Below are 12,625 nucleotides of genomic sequence, written 5' to 3'. Positions count from 1 at the left end.
CCGGCTGCCGCCGTGCAGTGACCGCACTTGTACCCACCATAGCTAGCATGGGAGACCCAGTCTCAGGTCGCATGAGGGATAAAGTCCGCGCCCGGCTTCACTCAGGTACTAGGTTTACCGGTTACCATTTTTCCCGGCATGTGCTTAGTACGTTCAAAAGCTTGACTCAGGTATCCACACATTAATCCTTAATTCATTTTTCCCGTCTCATGGACAAGGCATCCTCCCTGGATCCAAGACCATAGACCAACATATATCCCATTCTCAAGATGAATACAATCAATTCCTGACCTCGCGCGAGTGCTAGAAAAATCACTCGACTTCTACCGAGATCCTGATTAGCAAGCAGCTACTCGACCTAGCATACTAGTATTCATCTCAAAAAGGAATCCTAAGTTCATGCAACTAGAGGTTTCAAGCAACTCCTACACTTAAGTGCACATTCAATCCTACAAGCATTAAGTGTAGTAAAATAGCATAATTAACAGGTTATGCATAAAACCGGGGCTTGCCTTCAATTGCTGGGGCTGCGGGGAGATCCTCAATAGCAGCCTTTGAAGCCTGCTCCTGGTCCTCCTCTTGGACAGGTCCTTGCTCGGGGATGAGCACGTACTCTCCGTCGGCAAGATTACAATCTAATGAATGCAATGCGTAAGATATATGCATGATATGATATGTGCTTTTAGAAATTACAACTTTAAGGGTGTATGATCCTTCTTGAGTTAAACAAGGTTAACTTTACTTATGTAAGACCCTTGGGTGGTATACTTGGTAAATTGGGTTAAACTTAGCTAAGGTAAGGGGTAGGTTTATTTTTGGGGTTCCACTGAATTCCTTTTAAGTCTTAGTGATGAATGATAAGTTCTCAAGTTATACTTATTGAGATGAGGTTTATTTCTTCTTTCCTTTTCTTTTATTCTTTTAATGTTCTGGAGTAGGTTTGAACTACAAGTTGCTTTTATAAAATTCCAAAAATTCTGCAAAAAATACAGTGGCTTGTTACTGGTGAATAATTCTCTGTCACAAAATTTGGGGGTCAGAAAGTGAATGGTTTTCTCTGGACAAAATTACCAAATTTTAGGGCAGAAGGGGTGCTTTGAACTACAACTATTGTTTGACAGTGGGTAATTCTCTAAAACTTATTTTTGCTGGCTTTTAGGTGTTATAACATGACTTGATAAAATTTTCTAGTCACTAATACCTTTCAATTATTTTTCTATGGTTTTCTCAAGTTTCTAGCCAAATGGGTGCTTTCTACTACCACTATATTTGAAAAACATCAAACAACAGAGTTCTTATTTTTCTTGGTTATTATTTTGTGCAAGAGCAATCATTTTGAAGTTTGGCATCTTTTTGCTTAAGGGAAGGGGTGGTTTGCATTATTTGACTTAAATGGCCTTTCTCATAAATTACTAGCAAAAGGTATGGGTTTACTTCCTTTTCATGGGTTTGCATTTTTCCCTGGTGGTTTATCTCATCATGGACTTAGCTAATTTTTGGTTGCCCATTATCACATTAAAAAGGGGTTGTTCCTGATTATTTGGAAAATGCCTTATTATCACTTTGTATTTATTTTCCTTACTTAAAAAGTTGGGCTGGGGTGCTCTGTATTTTTGTAGTGGGGCTCTGGTGGTTATAAGTTCACTGGATTTTTATTAACCACTTTGGTTATAGTTTTGCAATTCTAATAATTGATTTTCAGTCTATATAAGGCTAAACAAATCATTTTAATTTAAAACTGGTCTAAATTAATGGTCTCTGTATTTTTCCTAGGTTCTCTGTTACATAAGTAAACTAGGAAAAATAATCTTAATCACTGTTCATTAATTTCTAAGGCCTTTCTGATTTTCTCTAAGTTTTGGGGAAAATAGCCTTAAATGAGTAACTACATCATAATCTCTAATGCTGGGGTTCCTACTATTTTTAAACACTGTCTAATTAAGGTATAAACATCTACAAATTTTCTTAAGCTCAGCACAAAAGAAAAACTAATTTTCCTTAATTAAACAAGGGTTATAAGGTTTCTGTTTTTAATTTTAAACTCTAAAATTTTGAACAGAAAGCATGGGGTTTACTATTTTTAAATGATAGATCATAATATTCAGGAGCTAACAAAATTGGTTTGACATCTTTTGATTAAGATTTCATCAAGTTATGAATTTTACAAGTTCTCTGGTTATTTAAACAAGAATAACAGAATTGATTAAATGGAAAACCACTTTGCACTGGGGTCCCTGGCGGTTTTTCTAAGTTTCCTTCGCGAATCAGTCCTTAGGTTACTATTCACATGAGTCGCTGACATTCCAGAAAACCCCTCGGGTTCTACAAAACCTAACCCGAGGTCCTTCTTCTACCTTAAACAGTAGCCGCGGCGAGGAAAAGGGCGGAGGGGCTTACCGGCGGCGAGACTGTTCCGGTGAAGTGGCCGAGGGTGAAGGGGAGGTCGCGGGGATCACAACGGTGTGCGGAACGCCGTCGGAGATGGCCGGAGTCGGTCGGTCCACGCGCGCAGGCGGGGATGCTCGTCGGCGGCGAGGAGACCGGCCTGGTCACGGCGAGATAGTTCAATCAAATGGGTCAGGGAGGTCCACGGGATGCCAGAGAAGCTATGAGCGCAAGGAATTGGTCGGAGACTCACTGGTTAGTCCGGTCCACGCGCGGCGGCGGAAGACCGAAGTCCGGTGAGGTTGATCTCGGGCCTCCGGTGAAGTCCGGCCGGGTCCGAGGGCTTGGCAAGCTTCACGGGCTACTGGCGGAGCTAGTCGAAGCACTGGCTGGGCTTGAGGGTGGCTGGAGTGGGCTGGCCACGGCGGCCGAAGCTCTGGCGGCAATGGCGGGCGGAATTGAGCTCGCCGGAGCTAAGGGAAAGTGGCTGGCCGGTGAGGGTGAGTGCGGGGCGAAGAGAGGTGCGCCCGGGGAGGCTTTATAGGCGCGGGCGAGCACGGCCGAGGGCGTGGGCGCGCGGCGGACTTGACCGGACGCCGGGGTGAGCACGCGCGCGGGTTGGGCGAGCTCTGGCGTGCCGACCAGGGTCGAACACGTGTGCCCGTGCGTTCTGCCCAAGTTCTGGCGCGTGTGGTCGCTCATCCGAGCCTGCTCTCGCCTTGGTCAGTGCACGAAACCTCTTCTCCTCCCTACAAGCTACCATTCTTGTGTGGGGGTCATAGGATTTTGCCTACTGGTTGCAGAGATATGGAGCCAGGAAATCCGGTCTGTCTCCCTGCCCAAACCCGAGGCAAATCCAAGGTTTGGTCGTGTCTAGGGCTCGCGTCCCAATGCCATCTTCTGGCACATGACAGAGGGGTTAGTTAGACACAATTTTGTCAATGGGGCCATTAGGATTCGAGTTAGGGATCAAGGTGAACATCCCTGATCTTTGGCTCAAGGTCTGAATTTCAGAATTCTGAAATTCAGAATTCCCAATGAGTCCCTACAAAAGAAGCTTGATTTGGGGGTTTTCTTGAATTATTTTGGCTAAGCTTTCTCAATCTTTCTTGTTGCTTAATAAATATACTTCAATTTTTATAATTGGCCTAATTCCTAATTTTAAACTTTTCATCCCCTTTTTCTTATTTTCTTGAATTTTGTTCATGGGGCTCACTTAGGGTTTTGAATTAGGGTTGCACATTCTTACCTTTCAAAAGTCTCAATTGTTTTGATCATGACACTTTTAAGTATATGCTTGGTGAATTCTTTCTCACTTAAATTGTTTTGTTGTTTATGCTTACTTTGGTTTACATAAAATGATGGTTCTTGGTTTGGCATTTGAGAAAAACCCTGAGTGACACTGGGGTGTCACAGCCTTCCCCCCTTAAAGGAATCTCGTCCCGAGATTCGGGCCAGAGTCCTCCCGGGGTGAAACGAAGGGTGAGACTGATAGGAAAAGGGTGATGTTTATTATTATTAGGGCAAAACTGCTCTTCGAATGTCATTCTCTTTGCAACTTCAGAAGGAAGTCCTTTTAAGTTTTACTTTATAGTTACTCCATTCTGAATTAAGATCATATTTTTGGAAATTAGATTCGAAAGGCAGGAGGAGGGGTTGGGGATGATTACATACCAGCTTCCTTAGGTAGGCAATCGGGGAAGTTGGATCTTAAGAATTCCTCGGTTTCCCAAGTAGCTTCCTCCTCTGAGTGATTACTCCACTGGACCTTAAACATCTTGATCGATTTAGCCCGAGTTGATCTTTCCTTGCAATCCAGAATCTTGGAGGGGTACTCTTGGTACGAGAGATCTGGCTCTATCTCCAATTCTGGCTCTGCTATGATCACCGTCGGCAATCGAACACACTTCTTCAGCTGAGATACATGAAAAACACTGTGAATGGCAGACATCTTTGAAGGTAACTTCAGCTTGTATGCCACGGGTCCACATGCTTCGATGATCTCATACGGTCCAATGTAACGAGGGGCTAGCTTGCCTTTGATCCCAAACCTCTGCACTCCCTTGGTGGGTGATACCTTGAGGTATACAAAACTTCCCACCTCGAACTGGAGAGGTTTCCTTCTTCTATCATGATAGCTCTTTTGCCTGGCCTGAGCAGCTTCTAGATTCTTCCTGATTAGCTTGACCTTCCTTTCGGCTTCAGTCACTAAGTCAGGTCCAAAAACTTCTCTTTCACCAGGCTGAGACCAATTGAGTGGTGTCCTGCACCTTCTTCCATAGAGAGCTTCAAAAGGTGCCATCTTTAGGCTGGATTGATAACTATTGTTATAAGCAAACTCTGCCAAGGAGAGGTGCTTATCCCAGTTCTTGCCACAATCGATCGCACAAGCTCTCAGCATATCCTCCAGAATCTGGTTTACCCTTTCCGTCTGACCATCAGTCTGTGGGTGGTAGGCTGAACTCCTGATTAGCTTGGTTCCCAAAGACTCTTGCAATTGTTCCCAAAATCTAGCAACAAATTGGGCTCCTCGGTCAGAAACAATGGTCCGAGGTAAGCCGTGCAAACACACGATCCGATCAATATACAATTCTGCATACTTCTGAGCCTTATCATTGGTGTGCACAGGAAGAAAATGTGCCACTTTCGTCAATCGGTCCACAATAACCCAAATCGAATCATGATGACGAGAGGTGTTGGGCAGACCCACAATGAAATCCATGCTGATATCGTCCCACTTCCACGAAGGTACGGACAGTGGTTGCAAGGCTCCAGCGGACTTCAAGTGGCTTGCCTTTATCCTCTGACAGGTGTCACACTCTGATACATACTGGGCTATCTCCCTCTTCATTCTGGTCCACCAGTACAAAAGCTTCAGATCATGGTACATCTTGGTGCTTCCCGGATGCATAGAGAATTTGGAGAGATGAGCTTCGTCCAAAATTCTCCTCTTGAGATCCTGGTCCTTAGGAATCACCAATCTGCTTTTGAACCATAACACACCTTTCTCATCCTGGCGGAAACAATTATACTTCTCAACCTTCTGATGGAGATTCTTCTTGATAATCTGCACTCCTTTGTCACTGAGCTGGGCCATGATAATCTGGTCTTGCAAAGCTGGCTCAACAGAAATGTGAGACAAAGAACCAGAAGAAATCACTTCAATTTGCATCTTGCTCAACTCATCACACAAGGTGTTAATGCGAGAATCCATCAGAATACAGTTGCATTGCAACTTCCGACTCAAGGCATCTGCTACCACATTAGCTTTCCCTGGGTGATAATGTACCTCCAGGTCATAATCCTTGATCAGCTCTAGCCATCTTCTCTGCCTCATGTTGAGATCAGCCTGAGTAAAAATGTACTTAAGGCTCTTATGATCAGTGAAGATGTTGCAGTGGGTTCCCATTAGATAGTGCCTCCACATCTTCAATGCATGAACCACTGCTGCTAACTCAAGGTCATGAGTGGGATAGTTTTGCTCATGAGGCCTGAGTGCTCTTGAGGCATAAGCAATGACTCGGTTGTCTTGCATCAAGACACAACCTAGCCCGGTGCCAGAGGCATCACAATACACATCAAAAGGCTTGCTGCTGTCGGGTTGTGCCAACACTGGTGCTGTGGTCAGATGCTGCCTTAATGCATGGAATGCATCTTCGCACTTCTGACTCCACACAAACTTGACTTCTTTCTTCAGCAACTCAGTTATAGGCTTCGCAATTCGAGAGAAGTCCGGAATAAATCTTCGGTAATAACCAGCCAATCCCAGAAAACTCCGAATCTGGCGAACAGTTGTTGGTGGCCTCCAATTCATCACCTCTTGCACTTTGTCAGGATCAACAACTATTCCATCCTGAGAGATAGTGTGACCCAAGAATTTGATTTCCTTTAGCCAAAAATCACACTTGGATAACTTGGCATAAAGGTGGTGCTCTCGCAGACGTTGAAGCACTACATGCAAATGCCCGGCATGTTCTTCTTCGTTCTTTGAGTACACCAGAATGTCATTGATGAAAACCACCACGAACTTGTCCAATTCCGGCATAAAAACAGAATTCATCAGATACATAAAATATGCTGGTGCATTTGTCAGCCCGAATGACATCACCAAGAATTCATATAGCCCATATCTGGTTGAGAATGCCGTCTTCGGAATATCACTTGCTCGTATTTTGATCTGATGGTAGCCAGAGCGAAGGTCTATCTTGGAAAACACCTTGGCCCCGACCAACTGGTCAAAGAGAACATCAATACGAGGCAAAGGATACTTGTTCTTGATAGTTACTGCATTAAGAGGGCGGTAATCTATACACAGCCTCAAGCTTTCATCCTTCTTTTTCACAAATAGTGCTGGACATCCCCAAGGCGAAGTGCTTGGGCGAATAAATCCCTTGTCCAGCAACTCTTGCAACTGCTTCTTCAACTCTGCCAACTCTGCGGGTGGCATTCGGTAGGGCCTCTTGGAAATTGGGGCCGTTCCCGGTTGCAACTCGATGGCGAATTCAATATCCCGGTCCGGTGGCATTCCTGGCAATTCATCAGGAAAGACATCTGCATACTCACAGACCACTGGGATCTTCTTCAGGGGTAACTCCGTCATAGAGAAAGCACATGACTGAGAAGAACCCTGACTAGGCAGAATCAAAGTGAAATTCCCGCAGAAAGGAGAATTAACTTCCACGGTACGACTGGCTACATCAAGCATAACTTGGTGCAAGGTCATCCAATTTGCGCCTAGAATAATGTCCACATTTTCCAATCCCAACACAAGAAGAGTGGTTTTGATAATGTGGCTTCCCAGTTGAATAGGCACACTTTGGTTTAATTGATTAGTTGCAATTTTACCCCCAGGTGTGACTATCATGAATGACCCTTTTGAGTGAGAGAATGGCAATTTACATTTAGCACTGAACCTTTGGCTAATGAAATTATGAGATGCACCAGAATCAAAAAGAATTAAAGCAGGTTGATTATAAACTGAAAAGGTACCGGTCATGATAGGAGCTCCTTCTGGCACTTCCTCTAGAGCAGTGAAGTTGAGCTTCCCTTGCCTGACTTGCACCTTCTGCTTTCTTCCCTTGTCTTGATTTGGCGCTGGCATCTGCCTCTGCTGGTTCCTGGGACAATTCTTGGCATAGTGGCCCACATTGCCACAAGTGAAACACTTGTTCCCATTGCCCTGGCGGAACTGCTGCTGCTGCGGAGGCTGATTATTCCTTGGGGCGGGAGCTGGATAGCGGTTGGGTGCCTGCTGCTGCTGCTGCTGCTGAGGTGGCCTGATCACCCATCTGCCTGCCTGCTGCTGAAAACCCCTGCTCTGATTGTGAGAAACAATCCGAAACCTCTGAGCCTGAGCGGATGGTGCTGCCATTGGTGCCTTTCTCTTCTTCTCTGCCCGGTGAGCAACAATGCAATCCTCCTGAGAGATGGCCAGGTTGACCAACTCATTGAAGCTATCAGCCTGGACAGTGTTGAGTCGTTCCCGCAGCTTGGTATTGAGACCCCTGCGGAAGCGATCCCTCTTCTTTTCATCAGAATCAGCATGATACCCTGCATACTGGCATAAGTCGTTGAAGGCTTGCGCATACTGCAGTACCGTGCGGGTTCCTTGATTAAGGGCCAGGAATTCATTCAACTTCCGATCAAGAATGCCAGCTGGGATGTGGTGTCCCCTGAAGGCAGTCTTGAATTCCTCCCAAGATACCTCACGATCAGCTAGGAGCATAGCACGGAAGTGGTCCCACCAAGTCCGAGCAGGGCCGCGAAGCAGCTGTGCGGCGAAGCGAGCCTTGGCCTCATCAGGGCAGTCTCCTGCGAGGAGGGGAAACTTGGACTCGACGACGCGAAGCCACACGTCGGCGTCCAACGGATCCTCTGCCTTGGTGAACAAGGGCGGCTGCGTGCTCAGAAACTCCTGATATGTTGCCATAGCCGGAGGTCGCTGATGCTGGCCTCCACCATGATGCTGAGGGTGGGGCTGGCGCTGCAAGAGCTGTCGCAGAATCTCATTCTGCTGGGCCATCAGCTCCTGCACTGTGGGAGCTGGGGGAGGTGGCGGGGGAGCTTGCTCGTTCTGCCCGCGACGCTGCCTAGCTGCCATCTGAAAACAGAGATTGTCGCCATTATTATCCCGACTCACATTTCCGAACGACAAGATTTCATCTCATATGGAAGGAAAATGCCATAATCATAATATTAGGTTCGAAATGAAGATAACAAGGTGACAAGGATCCCACAGATTTCAAAAGTTTACAGGGTTACATCAATCAGGGGAAAGTACCCACAAGCCTAGTCCAAAATGTGATACTACTAAGCTCGCATAGGTTTCTATCCGCCTAAAAATGTCAAAGCGACTGCTTAACCCTGAGCGGTGGAAGCGACACTGGATACGGGTGAAGGGGGCTTCGCGGAGGTAGTCCCATTTGCACCAGGGGCTGGTCCTAGCTCCTCGGGAGCCTCTTCTCCCTCGCTTCCTGCTTCATTGGCCTCCATCTCCAGGTGGTGCATGTCCAAGTGGTCATTTGCTTCCTCGAGTTCCCTCTGCACGTCGTGAAGCTGGTTCTCCAAGACATCAATAGTGTTGTCCCGGATCTCCACTTGCTGCTCCAGGGTGGTGATACGCTGGCTCAGCCTTTCCACTTGCAGATCCTTCTCCACCAACTCTGTGGATAGGTCGACCACAAAATCTTCCCGACTGTCGAGAGTGAGCTTGGCAGTCTGAGCGGTGTTAGCAAGAAGTGTCATCGCATCGCTCTGAAGGGCCTGAAGGCGGTACAGCGCACTCATGCACTGAACGGTGACCCTCCCAACCAAGTCAGGATACATTGCCCACACATCCTTCACATGGCTCACGCGGTTACACCACATGGGATCATCCTTCTTCTCAGCAGGGAAGAGTCCCAAGGGGTGCATCATCATCTCCAGGGGATGGTAGCCATAGAAAGTCGTCAGAGTCTTCATGGCTGCTGCCTCAACGGTGTCGTCCGTCCTGAGTCCAATCGTCTCGGAGTCAAGAGAACGCCAACCCGGCTGAAGGGGATGAGCCTCCAAAGTTAGCCAGACCCGACAACGAGGTACCCGATGCTCCTCATACAACTGCACCGTGTACAAAGGGGGCGTAGAGTAACCGGCGGAGTTAAGTACTTCCCACAAGATGGAAGGAAAGCCATCGCGAGAAAGGAAGTCAGAACTGAAACGAGAGTCTCCTCCACTGGCTGGGGTGGGTGAATTCATCTGCGGAAGGGAATCAAAGATAAAGATTATGGTGGAAGGAAAAAGAAAAAGAGAGCCGGATGGTTTCGAAGAAAAGGGGTTAGCTCAATTTTAATTCATCTTTGTGTTTTACAATGCATGCATGCTGAAAGAAACGTTGCCTCTCAAAGGAAAATAGGGTGCCTTTTTAGGGCATCCTTAAAAATATAAGTATTGGCCCACAGGGCCTAATTAATTAGCCACCTATTTCTCCCTCTATGCCTAAGGCCTTTCGTCCTAGGTCTAGCGATCTGGTCCTGACGATCTGTAGTAGTTTCTAGGCAAGTTTTAGATTTTGAAAATTGGTATTCGTGGTTTATTGTCCTTCTCTGTGGTGGAATTTGCTCCGATACCAGCTGTGGCAGAACCACCCGAATTATTCCAGCTTAAGTGCCTAAGTCACGCCTCAGGGGCCGTAACACACTTAAATCGGAATAACCCGTCAGTCCTTCAGATCTAGTCTGATAGAGCCACTTAACCAGGATCAAATTCCACAATCTCACTCGAAGGTGAGTCACAGAAGAAATACAATAAAACAGGAAACCTCAAATTAAGTACTGAGTTATTACATAAATCGGAGTTTTGAGTAGCAATAGAGTTCACAAATTAAGGTGCAGCGGATAATCGATGTCGTCGGTAATGAGGAAATGGGCAAGGCCTAGCCCACTACTCCTCATGCTCCTCTCCTGCCGGAGCAACATCCCACTCGACCGTCCAACCCGGTGGCAGGGTGGTAGGCCAAGTCACACCATCAACCAAATCCTGCATGGTACCTGCAAAAATTGTGCCACAAGCAAGGCTGAGTATACTAATACTCAGCTAGACTTAACCGGTGTGAGGAGTCTACTCCTCTACCTCTAGACTATGCAGCTGTTTGGCTGAGGGGTTTGGTTTGCCAAAAGCACTAGCTGTTTCTAAAATCAATTTTTAGCTTTTCAAATTCTACCATCATTAACTTAGCTAGATTTGCTCCTTCTAAGCATACATGGTAACAAGCATTTAGTTCAATCAACAAGTTATCTCATATATCCACATTTCACTTCTTACTCGATGCAGTACAAGGAATCAAGCAGTCTTATTAGCTGCGAGAAGCAGACGATTCGAATCGAGTTTTAACCTTGCAAGGTAAACCTAAACACACGTCATGTCAGGGTACTCCGACCTCGCACATGACAACCGTCCCCATCGATTCCCCGTTCGCATCCAGGCCTCACCGCCTTGGCATACAATGCTCCACTGACCCCGGCTGCCGCCGTGCAGTGACCGCACTTGTACCCACCATAGCTAGCATGGGAGACCCAGTCTCAGGTCGCATGAGGGATAAAGTCTGCGCCCGGCTTCACTCAGGTACTAGGTTTACCGGTTACCATTTTTCCCGGCATGTGCTTAGTACGTTCAAAAGCTTGACTCAGGTATCCACACATTAATCCTTAATTCATTTTTCCCGTCTCATGGACAAGGCATCCTCCCTGGATCCAAGACCATAGACCAACATATATCCCATTCTCAAGATGAATACAATCAATTCCTGACCTCGCGCGAGTGCTAGAAAAATCACTCGACTTCTACCGAGATCCTGATTAGCAAGTAGCTACTCGACCTAGCATACTAGTATTCATCTCAAAAAGGAATCCTAAGTTCATGCAACTAGAGGTTTCAAGCAACTCCTACACTTAAGTGCACATTCAATCCTACAAGCATTAAGTGTAGTAAAATAGCATAATTAACAGGTTATGCATAAAACCGGGGCTTGCCTTCAATTGCTGGGGCTGCGGGGAGATCCTCAATAGCAGCCTTTGAAGCCTGCTCCTGGTCCTCCTCTTGGACAGGTCCTTGCTCGGGGATGAGCACGTACTCTCCATCGGCAAGATTACAATCTAATGAATGCAATGCGTAAGATATATGCATGATATGATATGTGCTTTTAGAAATTACAACTTTAAGGGTGTATGATCCTTCTTGAGTTAAACAAGGTTAACTTTACTTATGTAAGACCCTTGGGTGGTATACTTGGTAAATTGGGTTAAACTTAGCTAAGGTAAGGGGTAGGTTTATTTTTGGGGTTCCACTGAATTCCTTTTAAGTCTTAGTGATGAATGATAAGTTCTCAAGTTAGACTTATTGAGATGAGGTTTATTTCTTCTTTCCTTTTCTTTTATTCTTTTAATGTTCTGGAGTAGGTTTGAACTACAAGTTGCTTTTATAAAATTCCAAAAATTCTGCAAAAATTACAGTGGCTTGTTACTAGTGAATAATTCTCTGTCACAAAATTTGGGGGTCAGAAAGTGAATGGTTTTCTCTGGACAAAATTACCAAATTTTAGGGCAGAAGGGGTGCTTTGAACTACAACTATTGTTTGACAGTGGGTAATTCTCTAAAACTTATTTTTGCTGGCTTTTAGGTGTTATAACATGACTTGATAAAATTTTCTAGTCACTAATACCTTTCAATTATTTTTCTATGGTTTTCTCAAGTTTCTAGCCAAATGGGTGCTTTCTACTACCACTATATTTGAAAAACATCAAACAACAGAGTTCTTATTTTTCTTGGTTATTATTTTGTGCAAGAGCAATCATTCTGAAGTTTGGCATCTTTTTGCTTAAGGGAAGGGGTGGTTTGCATTATTTGACTTAAATGGTGATAGTCGCCTAGAGGGGGGGGGGTGAATAGGGCGAAACTAAAATTTACAAAAATAATCACAACTACAAGCCGGGGTTAGCGTTAGTAATAAAGAAATGAGTCCGCGAGAGAGAGAGCGCAAAACAAATCCCAAGCGAATGAGCAAGTGAGACACGGAGATTTGTTTTACCGAGGTTCGGTTCTTGCAAACCTACTCCCCGTTGAGGAGGCCACAAAGGCCGGGTCTCTTTCAACCCTTCCCTCTCTCAAACGATCCACGGATCGAGTGAGCTTTCTTTTCTCAACCACTTAGAACACAAAGTTCCCGCAAGGGCCACCACACAATTGGTGCCTCTTGCTTTGATTACAA

The sequence above is a fragment of the Zea mays genome, chromosome 6 (genome assembly GCF_902167145.1).
Source record: "Zea mays cultivar B73 chromosome 6, Zm-B73-REFERENCE-NAM-5.0, whole genome shotgun sequence".
Taxonomy (NCBI): Eukaryota; Viridiplantae; Streptophyta; class Magnoliopsida; order Poales; family Poaceae; genus Zea; species Zea mays.
The sequence above is the reverse complement of the archived record's forward strand: the minus strand, read 5'-3'. Positions refer to the sequence as shown.